The sequence below is a fragment of the Ornithorhynchus anatinus genome, chromosome 5 (assembly GCF_004115215.2).
Source record: "Ornithorhynchus anatinus isolate Pmale09 chromosome 5, mOrnAna1.pri.v4, whole genome shotgun sequence".
Taxonomy (NCBI): domain Eukaryota; kingdom Metazoa; phylum Chordata; class Mammalia; order Monotremata; family Ornithorhynchidae; genus Ornithorhynchus; species Ornithorhynchus anatinus.
This window is the reverse complement of record NC_041732.1, coordinates 73225026-73245977: the sequence shown is the minus strand read 5'-3', so window position 1 is coordinate 73245977 and position 20952 is coordinate 73225026. Positions and strand designations below refer to the sequence as shown.

General features: G+C 44.5%; 1 non-coding gene across 1 annotated transcript; it reads left to right on the top strand.

Annotated features, from left to right (window-relative positions):
* Nucleotides 1–18913: 18913 nt before the first annotated feature.
* LOC114812382 lies at nucleotides 18914–19050 on the top strand. The gene has a single exon (XR_003760036.1). It is a non-coding gene; the product is annotated as a small nucleolar RNA SNORA7 (small nucleolar RNA).
* The last annotated feature ends 1902 nt before the right edge of the window (nucleotides 19051–20952 follow it).

The window sequence follows — 20952 nt, the reverse complement described above, 5'->3', positions numbered from 1 at the left end:
TAGCCTCATGCAAAGAGCATGGGCTTGGGAGTCAGAGGTCATGAGTTCGAATCCCAGCTCTGCAACTTGTCAGCTGTGTGACTGTGGGCAAGTCACTTCACTTCTCTGTGCCTCAGTTACCTCATCTGTAAAATGGGGATTAAGACTGTGAGCCCCACGTGGGACAACCTGATTCCCCTGTGTCTACCCCCAGCGCTTAGAACAGTGCTCTGCACATAGTAAGTGCTTAACAACTACCAACGTTATTATAACCTGGGTTGTAGTCCCCTGGTTTTGCCTCTAGTCCTGTGTGATCTTGGGCAAGTCCCTTAACTTCTCTGTGCCTCAGCTTGCAAATCTGTAAAATGGGAATTCAATATATATTTGCCTTCCTCCTTTGACTGTGAACCCCATGACAGAGACTGGGTTCGAGCTGACTATCTAGTGTCTACCCCAAGGCTTAGCACAGTGGTTGAGACTCCTTAACGACTGCTTAAGGAGTCATTATTATTTTCATGTGTTGAACACATAGCAAATGCTTAACTAATACTTTAATTATTGCTAAGCCAGAAGGCAAATGCCCATATGACCTCTGGAGAAACCCAATCTTGCCTATTCTCTTGCCTTACCTTGCAGATAAGCACAGAAAACTTGCCAGCCTCCATCACACTGTGTCACCTCTTCTGTTCTCTGTTCCTGAACCTGTTCTCTACTCCAAGCCCACATCTCAGGCTACTATGTCAGATCAGAGAAGCAGTGTGGCCTAGTGGAAAGAGCACAGGTCTGAAACTCAGAGGACCTGAGTTGTAATCCTAGCTCCACCACTAGTGTGCTGTGTGATCATGAGCAAATCACTTAATTTCTCTGTGTCTCAGTCCTCTCATCTGTAAACTGGGGGTTAAAACTGTGAGCCCCACATGGGACAGGGACTGTGTCCATCTATCTTACATCTACCCCAGTATAGAGAAGCAGCGTGGCTCAGTGGAAAGAGCACGGGCTTGGGAGTCAGAGGTCATGGGTTCTAATCCCGGCTCTGCCACTTGTCAGCTGTGTGACCTTAGGCAAGTCACTCACAACTTCTCTGTGTCTCAGTTCCCTCATCTGTACAATGGGGATGAAGACTGTGAGCCCTACGTGGGACAACCTGATTATCCCGTATCTGCCCCAGCACTTAGAACAGTGCTTGGCACATAGTAAGTGCTTAACAAGTACCAACATTATTATTATAGTTCCTCGCACATAGTAAGTGCTTAAGAAATACCATTAAAAAAAGAAAACTAAACTGCACAAGAAATATAAAATTTCAATATCCTTCACCTCTACACTATCTTAAAATCATCACAAAAGCATCCCATCTGAAAGTCTGCCATCATGCCCAACCAAACAGGATTGCTAGATAAATTGCAAAACTGGAAATTGCCTAAAATATCGACATGGGTGAATAAATCACCAGTTTAAATTTAATCAGCCAGACTCATTGTTTCCCGTTGAGTGAATTAAAGGGTTTTCGGCCGGGTGCCTAAACGGAAAGTTAAACCTGGAACTGATATAGCGTGGTGTGCAACTTTAATTCAGTTCTACACATTTTAATCGAGTTATTTTATTCCAACCGCAATCACTGTAAGCAGTCACAGAAACGGAACGATTTGTGGAGATGACATAGTTGGCCATCTCAAACTGTGACCCTGGCCCCAACTTTCTTCCAGAGTTCACTCTACTCACCGTAACACTTTGATAATGTCTTTTTTATTCACTATTTGATAGACTTTGACTTTGTCTCTTTCATTTAGCCTCAAATCCTGGGTGCTTTCCTTGAAGTCAAATGGCTCCGTGTCATTTCTCGGCCTACCGCATTCAGGGGGAATAATTCAGACATCTCAAGTTGCAAACTGCTCAAAGACAGAGGCTCTGGTGTATTCTCCTGGGTGGTTAGTAATCAATCGTATATATTAAGCCCTTATTGTGTGCAAAGCACTATACTAGCGCTTGGGTTAACAGAGTTGTTAGACACATTCCTTGTCCTCAATGTATTTACAGTGTAAAGAGGGGACAGACATTAATATTAACAAATAGTTTTAATTCATTAATATAATAAATAGCACAGTGTCGACTATTCAGCAGGTGCTCGGTAAATATTCTTAATTGATATTAAGGTACAGGCTGAGCCCTTGAGTTCTAATGCCACCTCAGGCCATCTTTGCAAGGCAGAAAAGATGTTTTTGCTCTGAAGCACTTAGTACAGTGCTCTGCACTTATTAAGTGCTCAATCAATACCATCATTTGATTGATCAATTTGGGCCTCTAAGTGCAGGATCAGACCAGCAGGAGGCTGTGTGCTGTGGCAGAAGGAGCATGGGATTTCAGAGGAACAGGAGGATTCTAGCCATGCCCCTCCAAATGCTCACAGTGGAACCTCACCCAGGATTATGGGTCTAGCAGTGTGGTCTAGTGGATGGAAGCGGATTGGGAAGGGGATTCAGAAAAACTGGGTTCTCATCCCAGCTCTGTTAGATGGACTCTACTTACAAATCTGTTGCGTGACCTCACGCAAGTCATTTAACCTCTCTCTGCCTCCATATCCTCATCTGAAAATGCAGTTAAAAACGTCTGCTCTCCTTACTTTCTAGGTTGAGAGGCCCATATGGGATGGGAACCATGTTCAATCTGCCTATCTTGAAACTATAACAACAAAGTTTAGCACAGTGCTTATCACACACATAATCACTTAATAAATACCATAGAAGTCTAACTAGCATGGTTCCAATCTTCTTTCAGATAGCCTCAGTTTTCCCATCTACAAAATGGGCAAAGCTCAATCTTGCCTTCTTGTGTCACAGTGCTGCTAGGTGATACTGAAGCAATAACTTGGAAATACTCTGAGCACCCTGGATCAAAGGGGGAGGCATTATTTTGACCTGAGTAAAGTGCTCTGAAAAGTATCCAAGGCTAGAAAAAGGGTGTCACTGACAGTGCGCTTTAATCTGAGGGTGGGAATGAGGCTGGGAAGACTAATCTTTTCCTCAGCACGTACACAGAGAGATCAGCCCTAAGAGTTTAATACAAGCTCTGCACGCAGTAAACATTCAATAAATATCACTGATGGATTGTTCTGTTCACAGTCCCAGGAGACCTGTGGCTAATTTTGTTTCCCTCTCATAGCCTTAAGATCTTCTAGAAGCCTAGGCTCTGAGAGAGTAGCCCCCATTTCTAGTTGCTGTACACCTGGCTGACCTGCCTGAACTGCTGCTCATTTGGCAGATGGAGTCAAGTGTTTTTCATAAATTGGTTGACACATGCACTCAACTCACCTGTGAGCACCTGCCCTTTACGCTTCCATCCAACAGGAGGGGAGGAGAAGCGAACAAACTGAGTCCCGCCATTCACCACTGCCAGGGGATGGTTCTCCGAGCCTACAGACCAGCAGAGAATTCAAGCAATGACCAGGGAAATTGAGATAAGAGAAAAGAAAAAAAACCTCATGTCAATTAAAACACCCAGGCAACAAAAGCCCCGAGTGCTGTCCTTTAGTCAGTCATGTGGATAAATTCTCCAGATCACAGTAGCTGGGGCCGTGAGGGAATGGAAAAGGTGAATGTGGATCAGAAGATATGGGATTACTTCTCCTTCACCATTCAGCCCATCCTCTCGGAGTCAGAAGGGACTGGATTCTAATCTCAGCGCTGCCACTTGTATGCTATGAGACCTCGGACAAATCACTTAATTTACCTCATCTGCAAAATGGGGATTAAGACTGTGAGCCCCATATAGGACAGGGTCTATGTTCAACCTGATTATATCTACTCCAGGGTTTAGAACTGTTCCTGGCACATAGTAAGCGCTTAACAAATACAATAAAAAATACTTATTGATTTATGCTTCTCTCTGGGACTGGACTCTTGTCAATCATCTAGTAAATGATGACTTGAAGGAGGATGGGAAGGGACAAAAGCCTTTTATTCATTCACTCATTCAATCGTATTTATTGAGCGCTTACTGTGTGCAGAGCACTGTACCAAGCACTTGGAATATACAATTTGGCAACAGAGACAATCCCTACCCAACAACGGGCTCACTTTTATTCCCTTTGCCACTGCACTGCAGCACAGCTTTGGATGGAGTGCTAAGCCACTCACTCAATGGCATTTATTGAGCATATACTGTGTGCTGAGCACTATACTAAGCACTTGGGAAAGTACAATATATCTACAGACACATTCCCTGACCACAACGAGCTCATGGATACTGGGGAAGTTGTTTTTGCTGGTGATGCTGATGACATTAGTAGTAGTAATAATAATAATGATGATGATGGTATTTATTAAGCACTCACTTTGTTCCAGGCAATGCACTAAATACTGGGGTAGATACAAGCAAATTCATTCAGTCGTATTTATTGAGCACATACTGTTTGCAGAGCACTGAACTAAGCGCTTAGCACTGCACTATCAAGTCGGACACGGTCCCTGCCCCACATGGGGCTCACAGTCTCAATCCTCATTTTACAGACATGGTAACTGAAGCACAGAGAAGCGAAGTGACTGGCCCAAGGTCACACAGCAGACAAGTGGCAGAGCGGGGATGAGAACTTGTGACCTTCAGACTCCCAGGCCTGTGCTCTATCACTATGCCATGCCACTTTTAAAGCAAAGGAGGCATCTGAATTTTCAGAGGGCCAACATAGTGAGGTCTTCTTGAAGGACTTGCAGAGATTGCTGTGATGGTCAATTGGAAAATGTTTTGTTGGGCGATTTTTAACGGGCTTTAGGGGAGGGGATTAACGGTCAGGAAAGCTCTACTGGTTGGTCGGCAGCTGTTGGCGCAACATCAGCGTTAAGCAAGCACCGCCTGCTGATCTGGAGCGGGCCTGCACCGGAAGAATCAATGCTCTGTCTTGGAGTTCGCAATCCAGAAATCAAATCCCATCACAAATAGAGTGTAGCGAGACTATTGATTTCTGCTGCAACTTTTCATGGAAAGTGTTTGCGGAGTAATTAAAAAGAAATCAACAGCTGCTGCTGGAACAAATGCAATGGTACAGCCAGGGAAAGGTCCCAAAGTCTGAAATGAGCTGGAGAAGGACAAACGTTCTACTGGAGGGATAAAAGAAGAAGCCCAGGGAATGAACAACACGCTCTCGGCTAGCCACCCAGGCAGTTAGTATGTGATGAGATGGATTCGTCCGGGAAGCTCCGGGTAAAAAGGAAATAAAAGACTTTTGTCCTAAATTCTTTTTGTGAAAAATGCTTTTCTTTGTCGACGTTTTCTCCGATTTGGATTTGATGCTGAACCTCCTCTGCCAAGTTAGCTGCCGGTAATGAGAATTTGATCCAGAAACCCAGGGAGGGTCTAAGCATGAGTAAAGCTGTTTGCTAACTGTTGTTAGGGTAAGTGGGAAGCTTTCCAGCATATCAACATGCCTGAGACAGACTGGAGGTTCCCTAATGAACTGAGAAGAGGGAAAGAATAAAATTTTGTTAATATGAACTATAATCCTTTATCAGAGGAAACCATCAGTTTCCATCCATCAGAAACTTAAGAGGCAGAATATAATTTGAAAAATCTAATTGCTCGAGGTTTTGGTTTGGCATTAGCAAGGTTCTAATGGGTAAATGTCAGAAAGCTGGAAATGCACCCCGATCCTCTGTGCAGCGTTCGTGAGCCCTGCCCTGGCAGCTGGGCAGGGACCAATATGAGCCACAGAGACCCAACCTAGTGCCCGGGGATTGGGAGTGAAAGAAGGTGGCACACCTTCATCAGTTGTGCCTTCCCGTTTCAGTTCCCAGAAGGAGCCAGTGAGTCTTCCACAGAATGGAGCTCATGGAGGGCCAGAACCTCCGTCAGGCAAAAATAGGGCTAGAAATATGCCACCCTGTTTGGTTTCTCCTAAAGTTCAATCACATCAGAAAGACCCAAAGAACAGCCTTCTCTCTCCATCATGCTGAAAGAACCCCAAGAGACTCAAGGGCAGGGAGAAGAGCACAGGCCTAGGAGTCAAGAAGGACCTCGGTTCTCATCCCATCTCCACCACTTGTCTTTTGTGTGACCTTGGGCAAGTCGCTTCACTTTTCTGTACCTCAGTTTCCTCATCTAGAAAATGAGGATTAAGACTTTGAGCCCCATGTGGGACGGGATTGTGTCCGACTCGATTAGTTTGTATCTACTCCAGCACTTAGAACAGTGCTTGACCCATAGTAAGCGTTTAACAAATACCTTCATGATTATCTTTTTTTTTTATTAAGAGGAAGGACAGAAACCAACAGAGTCAAGGCCATACCCCTGGGGAAGTGAATCTGGAGAAAATGAACAGGAAATAACCTCAACCATGCAAGTGGCACGAATAAATCAAGCAAGGGTAACTTACTGAGTGCAGAGCACTGTATTAAGTTCTTGGGAGAGTACAACACACCAAAGTTGTGAGACAGGTTCCCTGCCTGCGACAAGCTTAAAATCTAGGGAGAGTCATCTGGGATTTTTTTTCATCCCAGCTGGGTTTTAATGTTAGTCAAAATTCTAAATCCTCTGGAGGATAATTCAGTGGCAAAAAGATCAATCAAAATGTCACACCAATCCCAACAGTTCTTCTCCAACAAGATCGTTCATGGTGAAAATCAGGACAGTGGAACCATCCCAAGCTTGAGTGTCCCCATCTTCTCCCTTGATCACCGTGAGAATGGAGAAGGATGGAAAGATTTTGGAAGGGAGTGTAGGGCATTAAAATTCCACATGGTTCTGGGATTCCAGAATAGTGTAAAGACTAATCTAGCCATTACTCCAGAGTGGTTGAGGAAATTCAGGCACTTAAACTAGGCAGGAGTAGCTAGAAGTTGCTTATTCAGGACTATCCTAATTCTGGATTCACATTTTTTTTTTAGTTGCCTTGGACAAACTGCAGAAATCCAGGACTGCATTGCCTACATAGGGATGTACGGTCAGCCTACCTATAAGGCTGTTCAACGTGACCAGTCTACTTTCTGGAAGAAGAATCTGTTTTCTCAGAAAGCTCTGGGAAAACCCTCTGAGAAACAGTGTGGCCTGGTAGATAGAGCATGAGTCTGCGAGTCAGAAAGACCTGAGTTCCAATTCCGGCTCCACCACTAGTCAGCTGTTTGACTTTGGGCAAGTCACTTAACTTCTCTGTGCCTGAATTACCTCACCTGTAAATTGGGGACTAAGACTTTAAGCCCCATGTGGGACAGCGACTGTGTCCAACCTGATTAGCTTGTATCTACACCAGCACTTAGTACAGTGCATGGCAATTAGTAAGGACTTAGCAAATACCATAAGTATGTTGGGGACAACCCCGGCAGGTAGGGAGTTTACAGTCCAACGGGTCTAGACAAACTCAGAAAAACAAACAGTTAATCATTAAAGTAAGCCCTTGCTCCTCCCTGCCTAATTCCCAGACGACAAAGAGAATGGACTTCAATTTTCAAAACATTTCCAAACATTTCAACCCTGCTTTCCTACACGGGCCCTAGTGGGAAGGGACATGGGTTGGCACGGAGTCAATGAATCAATTTATTTATTGAGATTTTTTTATGGTACGTGTTAAACACTTTCTGTGTGCCAGGCATTGTTCTAAGCCGTTTGCTGTGTGCAGAATACTGGGGCACTATTAGGAGAGAAGAACGGAGGCCTCTTCCCCAAAACAGTCAGTTACAGAAGGATGATAACGTTCATTCATTCATTCAAGCATATTTATTGAGCCCTTACTATGTGCAGAGCACCATACTAAATGCTTGGGAGAGTACAATACAACAACAGACACATTCCCTGTCCACAACAAATAACAATTACTTGGGAAGCAATGTGGCCTAGTGGAAAAAGCAGAGGCCTGGAATTCAGAGGACCTGCGTTCTATCCATGTTCTGCCACCTGCTTGCTGTGTGACATTGGGCAAGTCACTTAAATCCTCTGTCCCTCAGTTTCCTTAACTGTAAAATGAGCGTTCGATATCTGTTATTGCTCCTACTTAGAATGAGAGCCCCAGGTGGGACAGGAGCTATATCCGACCTGATTAACTTGTAGCAAAGTGGTTGGCAAATACCACTAATTGCCGTTACAGTTATTTATAAAGCACTTACAATGGGCCTAAGCACTGTGCTGATCACTGGGGTAGATACAGGATAATCATATTGGACACAGTCTGCCCTAAAAACTATTCCCGGTCTAAGAGGAAGAGAGAATGGGTATTTTCTCCCCACTTTACAGATGAGGAGCCTGAGGTCCAGAGCTGTTAAGTGACTTACTCAAAGTCACCCAGTAGAACTGTGGCAGAGATAGGACTAGAACCCAAGTCTCCTCACAGTCCCATTCTTCTTCCAGTAGGTCTTACTGCCTCTTTGAGAAGGGTGAGGAATCCAACGATGCTGTCTGATGATCTTCCTTCTGACATCAAGTGAGATTATCTGAGGCTCCAGTCACACCTTATGTTGCTTTCACATTGCTCCGCGTGTGTGGAACGAAGAGAGACCCTGGGCATCTGATCACGAGTGTGGAGCCACATGGCACAAGATGAACTAAAGCTAATAGCACTAAACCACGTCCAAGAAAACAGCAGGCTACTTTGACGACCCTTAATGCATTGGAGTTACATGGGAATCCATCACCTTGGTGGTAATTACGTGGCGGAGATAATATTGATTAACACATTAATAAATAACTTAGCAATTAAAATGCAGTCGGCAGCGGCTGGAGGAAATAATTGCCTGTTGATAGGTGTGGGTATGGATTAATCCCATTCTGACTCTCTCTTGACACCAGGCATGTTGGGATGGAGCAGAAATGGTCCCATCTGCTGTGATCCTAGCTCGTTCCCCCATTAAGCTGAAATTCCTCTGGTTTTACACTGAACAGTGCAGTTTCAGTCAGCCTGTCCCTTGTCAAATATGGCTACGTCATTAGAAGCCATTAGGCCTTTTTGGGTTTTTTTTTTTGCCGCGGCCAGCTCTCTCTGCCACAGTTTCAACCAGAAAGTCCCGTGACTCAGTAGCAGAGTCTGGGTTCAGAGGGTTCTAGAAGCAGAATGCAATGGCTCTGGAGGAATTTGGTGGCAAGGAGGGTAGAGGTCCCCTTAGAGAAGGATCTAAGATAGAGCAGAATCGAAAAGCAGCATGGCCTAGTGAAAAGAGCAACAGACCTGTGAGAAAGGGGAGCTGAGTTCTAATCCCAGCTCAGCCACTTGCCTGTTGTGTGACCTTGGACAAGTCAATGGACTTCTCTGTGCCTCAGTTTCCTCATCTGGAAAATGGAAATCCAACACCCTCTCTTCCTCCAACTTAGACGGCGAACCCAACGTGGGGCAGAGATTGGGTCTGACTTGTTTATCCTGTATATACCCCAGCACCTAGTACAGTGCTTGGCACTTGGTTAGCATTTAACAAATACCGCGACTGTCATTGCTAGTCGTCCAGAAGACTTACATTGGAGAAGCAGCGTGGCTCAAGGGAAGCAGCGTGGCTCAGTGGAAAGAGCACAGTCTTGGGAGTCGGAGGTCAAGGGTTCTAATCCCAGCTCCGCCGCTAGTCACCTGTGCGACCTTGGGCAAGTCACTTAACTTCCTCAGTTACCTCATCTGTCAAATGAGGATTAAAACTGTGAGCCCCACGTGGGACACCCTGATCACCTTGTATCCCCCAGCGCTTAGAACAGTGCTTTCCACATAGTAAGCGTTTAACAAATACCATATTTTTTTTTTCCATCGAGTGTCGCAAAGGATATTGTTGCATTACTCTATGAGCCGGTAAGATACCCCAACATTCTGTTTGCTTTGACATCTGGGTATGACTGTCAGTGGCTAACCCATCCTTGCTAGCAGAAGGAAGCTCCTCGGTAGCCAACTTCCCTTCCCGGCAAGCACCGTCAACCCTGAGAAACAGCATGGGCTAGTGGATAGGGCACGGTCCTGGAAGCCAGAGGAGCTGAATTCTACTCTCAGCTCTGCCAATTGCTTTCTCTGTGACCTTGGGCAAATCACTTAACTTCCCCATGCCTCACTTCTCCTGTTGTCCCTTCTATGAGAAGCGGTACTGCAGAGTGGATAGAGCTCAAGGCTGGGAGTCAGAAAGACAAGGGTTCTAATCCCAGCTCTGCTCCTTGTCTGCTGTGTGGCTTTGATCAAGTCACTTCACTTCTCAGTGCCTCTCATACTTCATCTGTAAAATGAGGATTGAGACTGTGAGCCCCACGTGGGTCAGGGGCTGTATGCAAACCGATTTACTTTTATTCACCCCAACGCTTAGTAGAGTGTCTGGTACATAGTAAGCGCTTAACAAATGCCAGTTATTATTATTTAGACTGCCAGACCCATGCGAGACGGGAACTGTATCCAATTTAGTTAACTTGTGTCTACCCCAGAACTTAGAACAGTGTTTGACACATAGTGTTTAAAAAATACCATTTAAACAAAAAAACCTTCAACTCTCCTCTGGTCAGTTCCCATCCACAAAAACTGATTGGGCTCCATCGCCTCCACCGCGTTCCAAGTGATACACAGTAAGGCTGCCTGCCAGACCACTGATTTAATTACACTTTCCCTGACCTGCCAATTACAGAATTAGCACCGTTTCCCTGATAAACCACTTAAAACAGAAAAACTGCCTGACGCAGTGAAAGGTTATTAAAATGCACGTAACGCCGCCTTGTAAAAAACGCCAATGGACTGCTGGAACCTGAGTTCTGCATTTTAAGTTAAATCATGCTGCGTTAAGTAAGTCACTATCACCCTTGAAGTCTGACAGCACAACTAATATTTGCAATTTAAATGGGAGCTCTCGGCTTGTGGAGCATGAAATGGATATTCTACTGATAAACAAAATCCCACGCTTTGAGTTCCTCGCTTTTCTGATTTCTTTGTGGCAAAGGGGGATTCTCCAATGACATGCTCCAGGAGGGAGCCTGGCAGCTGGGGGAAGACCCAGCAGGGCGATGAAAGGATCTGTGCAAATGGAAATGGCATCCCCCTAATGTCCAGCGTATCGGCAGCCTTTTCGCCTGTGTCTTTGGTTTAATCACACTAAACACACATTGTTTCATTTCATCTAGCTTCTGAACACACTCAGAATTTACTCCATAAAATTGTCAAGCAAAAGCCATTACAGTGTTTCTACAGGAAGTTTGGTGTCTGTCAGAGATGTTGAACTAGAGATTTTGAAGCCGCTTGGCCAAGTGGAAAACACCTGGCCCTGGAAGCCAGGGGACCTGAGTTCTAATCCTTGTTCTGCCATGGCTTCTGTGTGACCTTGAGTAAGTCACTTGACTTCTCTGTGCCTCAGTTCTCTCATCTGCAAAATAGGGATTCACTTCCCATTTCCCCCCTTACTTAGATTATGAACCCCATATAGGACCTGATGATCTTGTATCTATCCCAGGCTTAGTACAATATATGGTACATAGTAAGTGCTTAACAAAAACCACAGTTATTATTGTGATTACTGTTATCCATTTCTACATCACCATCATGTACAATGTTCACTAAGCTATATTGAATGCAGAGCACTGTACTGTGTGTCTACTGTGCATCAAGCGCTGTACTGAGCATCTACTGAATGCAGAGCATAGTACTGGGTGCTTCCTGTGAGCAGATCACTGGACTGAGCATCTCCTGCAGACAGAGCACTGTACTGGCTGCCTACTGTGAGCCAATCCCTGAACTGGACATCTACTGAATGCAGAGCACTGTACTGGCTGCTTATTATGAGCAGAAAACCTTTCGAAGGCAAAGCACTTTACTAGGCACTTGGGGAATATACACTAGAAGTAGAAAAGCAGCGTGGCTTAGTGGAAAGAGCACAGGTTTGGGAGTCAGAGGACCTGGGTTCTAATCCCGCCTCTGCCACTTGTCTGCTGTGTGACCTTGGGCAAGTCACTTAACTTCTCTGTGCCTCAGTTACCTCATCTATAAAATGGGGAAAAAATGTGAGCCCCACGTGGGCCAATCTGATTACCTTGTATCTAGCCAGCACTTACAATAGTGCTTAGCACGTTGTAAGTGCTTAACAAACACCATAATTGCTATTATTATTATTAAAAGACAGGGGTCCTGCCCTTGAGGACTTTAGAGTTGAGTTAGCAAGAAGAGTGGACAGAAGAGGAAGCAGCAAGACCTAGTAAAAAGAGCCTAAGCCTGGGAGTCTGAGAAAAGTTGTGGCAGAAATCAAGACTCACTAAATTCTATCTGTGATGGGAGAAGCAGCATGGCTCATGGACAGAGCCCGGGCTTGGGAGTCCGAGGTCATGGGTTCGAATCCCAGCTCTGCCACTTGTCAGCTGTGTGACTGTGGGCAAGTCACTTAACTTCTCGGTGCCTCAGTTACCTCATCTGTAAAATGGGGATTGAGACTGTGAGCCTCACGTGGGACAACCTGATTACCCTGGATCTACCTCAGCGCTTAGAACAGTGCTCTGCACATAGTAAGCGCTTAACAAATACAAACATTATTATTATTATTTGGATCCTGGATTCTGGATTATGAACTCTCCTCAAGATAAAGGCATCGATTCTTCCCAGGCAGGTCAGCTCCAAACCAGCAAGGGGCAGTTACTTAACATTAGAGGGTTGCGGAGCAGCTGCAGACCAATCAAGGGAACCTTCATGACCTTTAACCTTTATATCCCTAATTAAAAATCATTTTCTGATTCACATCATCACGGCAAGGTTGGTTAATATTTCCAGGAGAAGGGTCTGTCCCACAGGGTCGAAGGCAGCTGAGAGGTCGAAGAGGATTAAGAAGGAGAAGAGGCCATTTGATATGGCAAAAAGGAGATCTTTGGTGACTTTTGAGAGGGTGGTTATGGTGGAGTGGAGAGAGCAGAAGCCAGATTAGAGAGGATCAAGGAGAGAATTGGAGGAGAGGATCAAGGAGAGAATTGGAGGAGAGGAAGAAGAGACAGTGGGAGCAAACAACTTGTTCAAAGAGTTTGGAGAGGAATGGTAGGAGGGAGATGGTGGATAACTGGAGGGAGTCATAGGGTCAAGGGAGGGTATTTTAAAATAAGGGACCCATGAGAATGATTGAAAACAGTGGGGAAGAACCTACTGGAGAATGAACAGCTGGAGCTGCTTGTCAGGGAGGGAATAAGGGAGCAGGGAAGCTCTATGATAAGTTGTGAAAGGATTAGGATTGGACACACACAGGTAGAGAGGGTGAATTTATAAAAGAGGCAGGAGATCTTCTCTTGAGATAATGCTCATAAAGGTAGAAGAAGGGGCAGGAGGAGCAAAGGACTGGAGAGGAGCAGGGGAGGTTTTAGGGAGATCACGCCCCATGGTTTCAATTTAAATAGTAAAATATGTGGCTAGGTCATTAGGGATAAGAGATGGGGGAGGTGGGGGGACATGAGGTTTGAGGAGGGAGTTTAGCATCTGAAACAGCTGGTAAGGGCATTGAGCATGGGAGTCAACAAGGATGGAAAAATAATGTTGCTGGGCAAAGGAAAGGACAAAGGAAACAGGTGAGGATGGTTTTCAGATGGATTTGAGATTTTAGTAAGCACCTAAATATTATTATTATTGCTATTACTATTAACACTGCTGCTCTATGTCTTCTGATTCCTACCCCATGGTCTTTCCACCAGACCTCCTTGTTTCACCCTTTTTGTGCCTTTTTCCAAGCACCTAGTACACACCATCTCTGAACAAAGACTGCCAGTTCTGTCTCTCTTAAACTCCCTCCCTACCTGGTTTGGACTTTTTTGCATTACTGCATGGATGTGTTCTTCATTCCTGTAATTTATTTATATTTATGTCTGTCTCTTCTTCTAGACTGGGTCGCCTGCTTAAAATATCTCTGGGAAGCATTGGAGACCCCATTCCATTCCTCCATCCCTCCAGATGCCCATGATTGGACACGAAACTGCAATCACAAAATCACATGACCATAAGACAGTCTCCATCAGTGACCTTCTAAATCGAGAAGCAGCGTGGCTTAGTGGAGAGAGCACGGGCCTGGAAATCAGGTTCTAATCCCGACTCTACCATGTACCTGCTGTATAACCTTGGGGAAGGCACTCAACTTCTATGTGCCTCAATTACCTCATAAGTAAAAATTGGGGATTAAAAGTGTGAGCCCAATGCGGTACAGCGACTCTGTCCAACCTGATTACCTTGTAATTACCCCAGCACTAAGAAAGTATCTGGGACATAGTAAGCACTTTAACAAGTTAAAGTTTAGACTGTAAGCCTCGATTAGACTGTAAGCCCGTCAATGGGCAGGGACTGTATCTGTTGCCGATTTGTACATTCCAAGTGCTCAGTACGGTGGTCTGCACATAGTAAGCGCTCAATAAATACTAGTGAATGAAATACTATTGAATGAATGAACAAGCACCATAATTGCTATTATTATTATTATTACTTTTATTATGGGCAGAGTCAGCTCAGATTTCGAGGAATCTAGAGAGACACATCACCAGATTCCACTGAGTTTTTGGTCAGGCCTCTCCTCTGCACGCTTTACGGGAAAGCTAAGACCACAAGTGCAATTCATGCTTTTCTAAGGCCCAAGACAAAGGACTGAGGACTCAGCTAATCAATTTCACTCTTCAGCCATCTCCTGCTGGCCAGGCCTTCCCCCGGCACCTTATAATTCAATTATAAGTACCTCCTGGAACCTTATAATCACACATTAGAACTCCTTCATCCTGTCCAGCCACAGAGCCGGAGGGGACTTCAAAAATCCTTTTCAACGGCTTTTGACGAGGAACAATTGCTGAAACCAAAATGTTCTCTGCAGACTGGAGCAAAGCCATTTAAACTCCGGGGAGGAAAAATACCCAGGTGTGGAATTTTAATCACTCTCTTGCCATTTTACATACTTATAAGGAGGCCAACTTAATGTCAGCTCAATTCTAATGAATCTTAGCTGGAATTCTACTTAAGCCATTCATGGTCTGAATTCTGGACTCTCCCTGGGATATGGGCTTTAACCAGGACAGGGTTCAGCTTGCCGATGGCCTCTGGGGGGTGGGGAGAAGGAGAATGGAAAATTCCCCTGACTGAATGGAGGGCGGTAACAGCGGGGGCAGGGCTCAACTCCGGGCCTCTAACTATGGGAAGCATCATGGTATAGGGGATAGAGCACAAGCCTGGGAGTCAGAAGGTCATGTGTTCTAGGCCTGGCTCCACCACTTCTCTGCAGTGTGACCGTGGGCAAGTTAATTCACTTTTCTGGGCCTCAGTTACCTCATCTGGAAAATAGGGATTAAGACTGTGAGCCCCATGTGCCAGAGAGACTGTATCTAACCCAATTTGCTTGTATCCACCCCAGCACTTAGTACAGTGCCTGGCACATAATAAGCACTTAATAAATACCAGCATTATTACAGTCAGAGGACTTCCCAGACTAAGCCCTACTTTTCCTCATCTCCAACTCCCTTCTGTGTCACCCAGACTTTCTCTCTTTGCTCTTCCCTCCCCACTCAGGCCCACAGAACCTATGTATATATCTGTAATTTTATTTGTATTGTTGTCTATTTATTTGTATTGATGTCTATATAGCCCCCTCTAGACTATGAGCTAAGGCAAGGGTTGTCACTCTTTATTGCTGTATTGTACTTTCCCAAGTGCTTAGTAGTAGAGTGCTCTGCACACAGTAAGCCCTTAATAAATACAATTGAATGAATGAATTTAGCCTAAACCAAATACTTTCAATATCCAAAATTCAATATGCCTCTGAAACCAATACTTACCTCTAAATCAGTTCTATTCATCCATCCAACCATTCCCTATCATTCATCCATCCATCCAACCACCCACCCATGATGGATTTCCCTGAATTCCAATTAAAACCCAGCCCACACACTTCACTCTTCCAATGCCAACCTAAATACTTTACCTTGATCTCATCTACCTCATTGCCAACTCTTCACGTATGTCCTGCCTCTGTCCTGGAATGCTCTCTTTCTTTATACCCTTCAGATATTCACTCTCCCCACCTTAAAGCCCTGTTAAAAACACACCTCTTCCAAGAGGCCTTCCCTAAGCCCTCATTTCCTCTTCCATCACTCCCTTCTTCATCGCAACGTGTCTCAGCTTCCTCATCTGTAAAATGAGGATTAAGACTGTGAGCCCCATGTGGGAAAGGGACTGAATCCAGCCTGATTAGCTTGTAATAATAATTAATAACAATTGTAACAATCATATTCATTCATAGAATCATATACATTCACTCATCCTATACTGCCTGGATAACTGCATCAGCCTCCTTGCTGACCTTCCAGCCTCCTCTGTCTCCTCACTGCAGTCCATACTTCACTCTGCTGCCTGGGTCATTTTTCTGCAAAAATGTTCCAGATATGTCACCCCACTCCTCAAAAGCTCCAGTCATCTCATACATCCATACATCTCCATGTCAAACAAAAACTCCTCACCATTAACTTCTTTAAAGCAGACCACCACCTTGTCCCCACCTACCTCACCTCACCTCACCTCTTATCTAGAGAAGCAGCGTGGCTCAGTGGAAAGAGCACGGGCTTTGGAGTCAGAGGTCATGGGTTCGAATCCCAGCTCTGCCACTTGTCAGCTGTGTGACTGTGGGCAAATCACTTAACTTCTCTGTGCCTCAGTTACCTCATCTGGGAAATGGGGATTAAGACTGTGAGCCCCACATGGGACAACCTGATTCTCCTGTGTCTACCCCAGCGCTTAGAACAGTGCTCTGCACATAGTAAGCGCTTAACAAATACCAACATTATTATTATTATTATTCTCTATGCTTCGGTTCTCCTGTTCTCCCTGCTACTTAGCCAGTATCCCCATGCGGGACAGGGACTGGGTCCAAATTAATTCATCTGTATCTACCCCAGGACTTAGAACAGTGTTCAACACATAGTAAGCATTTAACAAATACCATATAAAGAAAAAAAAAGAGAGCTGGGTGAATGATTGAATGAATGGTCTCATTTTCTAGCAACTTAGGGATTTCCACATCCTTTAGCTACCTTAAATAAGAGATTTAGCATTCAGTCCAGAGGTTATCAATCTACTCTCCCTTAGGGAGTAATTAGAGAAAGCACTGGGTGCTAAAGAGAAATTTGTGGAGAAGACCAATTCCTCTTTCCTGAATTCTGATAGAGAAATCTAAAAAGGGGAGGGGGGAGGGAGTAAGAGAGAGAGAGAGGAGAAAAGAAGAAAAAACTATGGAAGAAAGAGAAAAAGAGGAACAGGGGAAGGGAGAGAAAAAGAGAGAGGGAGAGAGGAAAAGAGAGAGAGGGAGAGAGAATGAAAATATATTAATTCAACCCCACTGGGATAGTATTGACCTAAACCTGCCTCCAGATATTCACTGGGGGGCTTCAGATTTTACTGCAGTTATTTTCAATGTAAATCCCAAGAGCCTGCAGGGTTGTAGTAAAAACTGCGTTAGGCCTCTGAAAGGGTCTGTATGCTTAACAACTGACAGAAGGCAGACTATGGAAATTAATGCCACTCAGTGGGCAAATTTATGGGGCAATGAAAGAACATCCATGAAAATGGAGATCAAAGATTGTAAAAAAATAAACACTAAGAAAACTTCTAGGCTCATTTCAGAGATGAAATCATTTTCAAAATCTTGGTGATGAAATACAGAGTAATGTCATTTAAGGAGACTTGTACTTTTGGATTTTTGGATTTGTTAAATGCTTACTATGTGCCAGGCACTGTACTAAGCACTGAGGTAGATACAAGTTAATCAGGATGGACACAGTCCCTGCCCCACATGGGGCTCTCACACCTAATCCTCATTTTACAGATGAGGGAACTGAGGCACAAAGAAGTTAAGTGACTTTCCCAAGGTCATACAGTAGGTGAGTGGCAGAGCTAGGATTAGAACCTAGGTCCTTCTGACTCCCAGGCTAGTGCTCTATTCATTAGGCCAAGATGCTTTCCAAGTGTTTCCCATGTACTAAATGCTTGGATGAGTGAAACAGAAACAAAACACATGGGTCCCACCCACAGTGGAATTACAATCTAATGGGTCTCAGGGAATTTGCGCCTCTAAGTCTCTCTGAAAATAAATCAATCAGTGATGTTTATCATGGCTCTTACTGTGTGCAGAGCTTCTAATTAAGCTCTTGGGAGAGTACAATACAGTAGAGTTGGTAGACATGATCCCTGTCTACAAGGAGCTTACAGTCTGGAGGAGGAGAAGGACATTAATGGAAGGTCCCACCATCTCAAGGAACCTGTGAAGCAAGGTATGGTGGTCACTCTCAGCTATCTCACACCTGGCATTATGAAGTCACTCACATCTATTACCTTCTCCAAAAGAGAAAATTCATGAGCACAAGGTATCAGCCAATTACTTGTTGTCCTCCTTCACCCCTCAGGACTACAACCAATCACATGGGTAAAGGAATTGAGGCTGAAAAGTTGGGGCAGAATCACAGCCATTTTAGAGTTATCTGGAATCAAGCAATCATAAGAATTATCTGGAAATCCTGAGGGAAGGACTCAGCAGCAACAAAACTGAAAATGGCTGTATTCAGCAGGGGAAAATAACAAACTAAAACCTCCAAAATCCCAGCAAGAAAGTAAGAGGAGTGGGAGGAGCGGAAGTTTCTCATTTTTGCAAATATATCAGATTAGGGACAGACATTTGATATTAGATTTCTAATATATTGCCTAACTGTTCTAATTGTCCTGTCTCTATCCTGGGACTCCTTCCTTCTTCTTATCCGAAGGACAGTCAGTTTCCCCACTTTCAAAGTCTTATTAAAATCATATCTTCACCAGGCCTTCCCCGACTAAGCCCTCATTTCACCTTTTCCCTCTCCCTTCTGGGTCACCTTTGCACTTGGATCTGTACCCTCATTTCACCCCAACTTCATAGCTACAATACTTATATATCTACCTATAATTTATTTTGTCTGTCTTCCCTTATAGATTATAAGCTTCAGGTGGGCAGGGGACATGTCTATCAACTCTGTTGATATTTTTCTCTCCCAAGTGCTTAGTGTCCTCCCAGGGTCACACCTGGAGAGTTTCCAGTACTCTACCAGTCTCGGCTATAGGAGGGAGAGTCACCAGAGGCATATCCATTCCATTCCTAGCTTGGGCAGTGGCTAGCAAATGGAAGGCAGTCTCCTACAAGTAAAAACTCACCTGTGCTGGGCAGCAGCGGCATGGGAGAAAGTCAAGGGTGGACACTTGGGTTTTCTGCGTGGAAGGAGGCAATGGTAAACCGCTTCCATATTTTGACCAAGAAAACTCTAAGAATACACTACCAGAGTGATTGCAGATGGAGGTTGGACATTCTGGGAGAGATGTGTCCAAGGCGTCCCTATGGGTCGGACACAACTCGGCAGTATAAAACAGCAGCAACAAATGCTTAGTACAGTACTCTGTACACATTGAGCACTCAATAAATACAATTGATTGACAATGTACTGTTATTCAAATATTCTATTTTTGGTTATTTCTATGCTGAAAACAAAGGGTTATTAGGTCTCATTTGGATACTTTCCTGAAGGAAGTTAAACCATCTCACTTGGTGATCCATTTGTTAAACTACATCTGGTTGCAAAGTGATTAAGCTCAATAGGCCGTAGAATTTATATGAGGAGAGCGTGAAAGACTTGTATACTTCAGGAATGCATAACTGTGAGGCAGACCTGAGGAAGGGAAAGAAAAACAAGTCCAAGAGTCTATCAAATAGCCCTTTGAAAGTGAGCCTGGCCAACTGACTCTGAGTTTCTAACATGGGCTGACAATCAAGGAAGTCCAGGGTTTGGGGGAAGCAGAAGCCTTATAAGGGGTGAAATTTGCAGGTGCACTTTTGCATACTTCAAAAAACATTCCTTAGCTTGGCAGGAAGTAGCCAAGTTCTCTGAGATCTTTTAGGGGTTCAATCTCTCATCTACGTGACTCCGAGGTTATTTGGACTAAGAAAAAGGCTAAAGTGAGCCCTGAATTTCCATACGAGGAAAAGAGGTTGGTTTGCTTCCTAGCACTCTAGATGGACAGTCAAGGCCCTGACCATTCTATGGAATAGCCAGGAACTCGTTCGATTCCTTTAATGGCAACACTAATAACGAATAATAATAGTTAAGGGTCTTGTTAGGCATGTCCTATATGTCAAGCACTGTTCTAAATGCTGGAGTGGATATGAGATAATCAGGTTAGACAAAGTTCCCATCCCACATGGGGCTCACAGTCTAAGTAGGAGGGGGAAAAGGTGTTGAATCTCAATTATACAGTTGAGGAAACTGAGGCACAGAAAAGTGAAGTGACTTGCCCAAGGACACACAGAACACAAGTGTTTGAACCTATATTAGAACCCCAGTCCTCTGACTCCCATGTCCATGCTCTTTCCACTAGACCATACTGCTCCCTCACTACTACTCTTATTCATTCAATTGTATTTATTGAGCGCTTACTGTGTGCAGAGCACTGTACTAAGAGCTTGGAAAGTACAATTTGGCAACAGATAGAGACAATCCCTACCCAACAATAGGGTCACAGTCTGGAAGGGGGAGACAGACAACAAAACAAGTAGACAGGCATCAATAGCATCAAAATAAATAGAATTATAGATATATACCTCATTCATAAAATAAATAGAATAATATGTACAAATATACACAAGTGCTGTGAGGAGGGGAAGGGGGTAGAGCAGGAGGAGGTAGTAGGGGCGATGGGGAGGGGGAGGAGGAGCAGAGGAGAAAGGGGGCTCAGTCTGGGAAGGCCTCCTGGAGGAGGTGAACTCTCATTAGGGCTTTGAAGGGGGGAAGAGAGCTAGTTTGGCAGATGTGAGGAGGGAAGGACATTCCAGACCAGAGGTAGAATATGGTCCAGGGATCGACGGCAGGACAGGCAAAAATGAGGCACAGTGAGGAGGTTAGCCGCAAAGGAGCCGAGTGTGTGGGCTGGACTGTAGAAGGAGAGAAGGGAGGTAGGTGATGGAGAGCTCTGAAGCCAGTAGTGAGGAGTTTTTGCTTCATGCGAAGGTTAATAGGCAACCACTGGAGATTTTTGAGGAGAAGGATGACATGCCG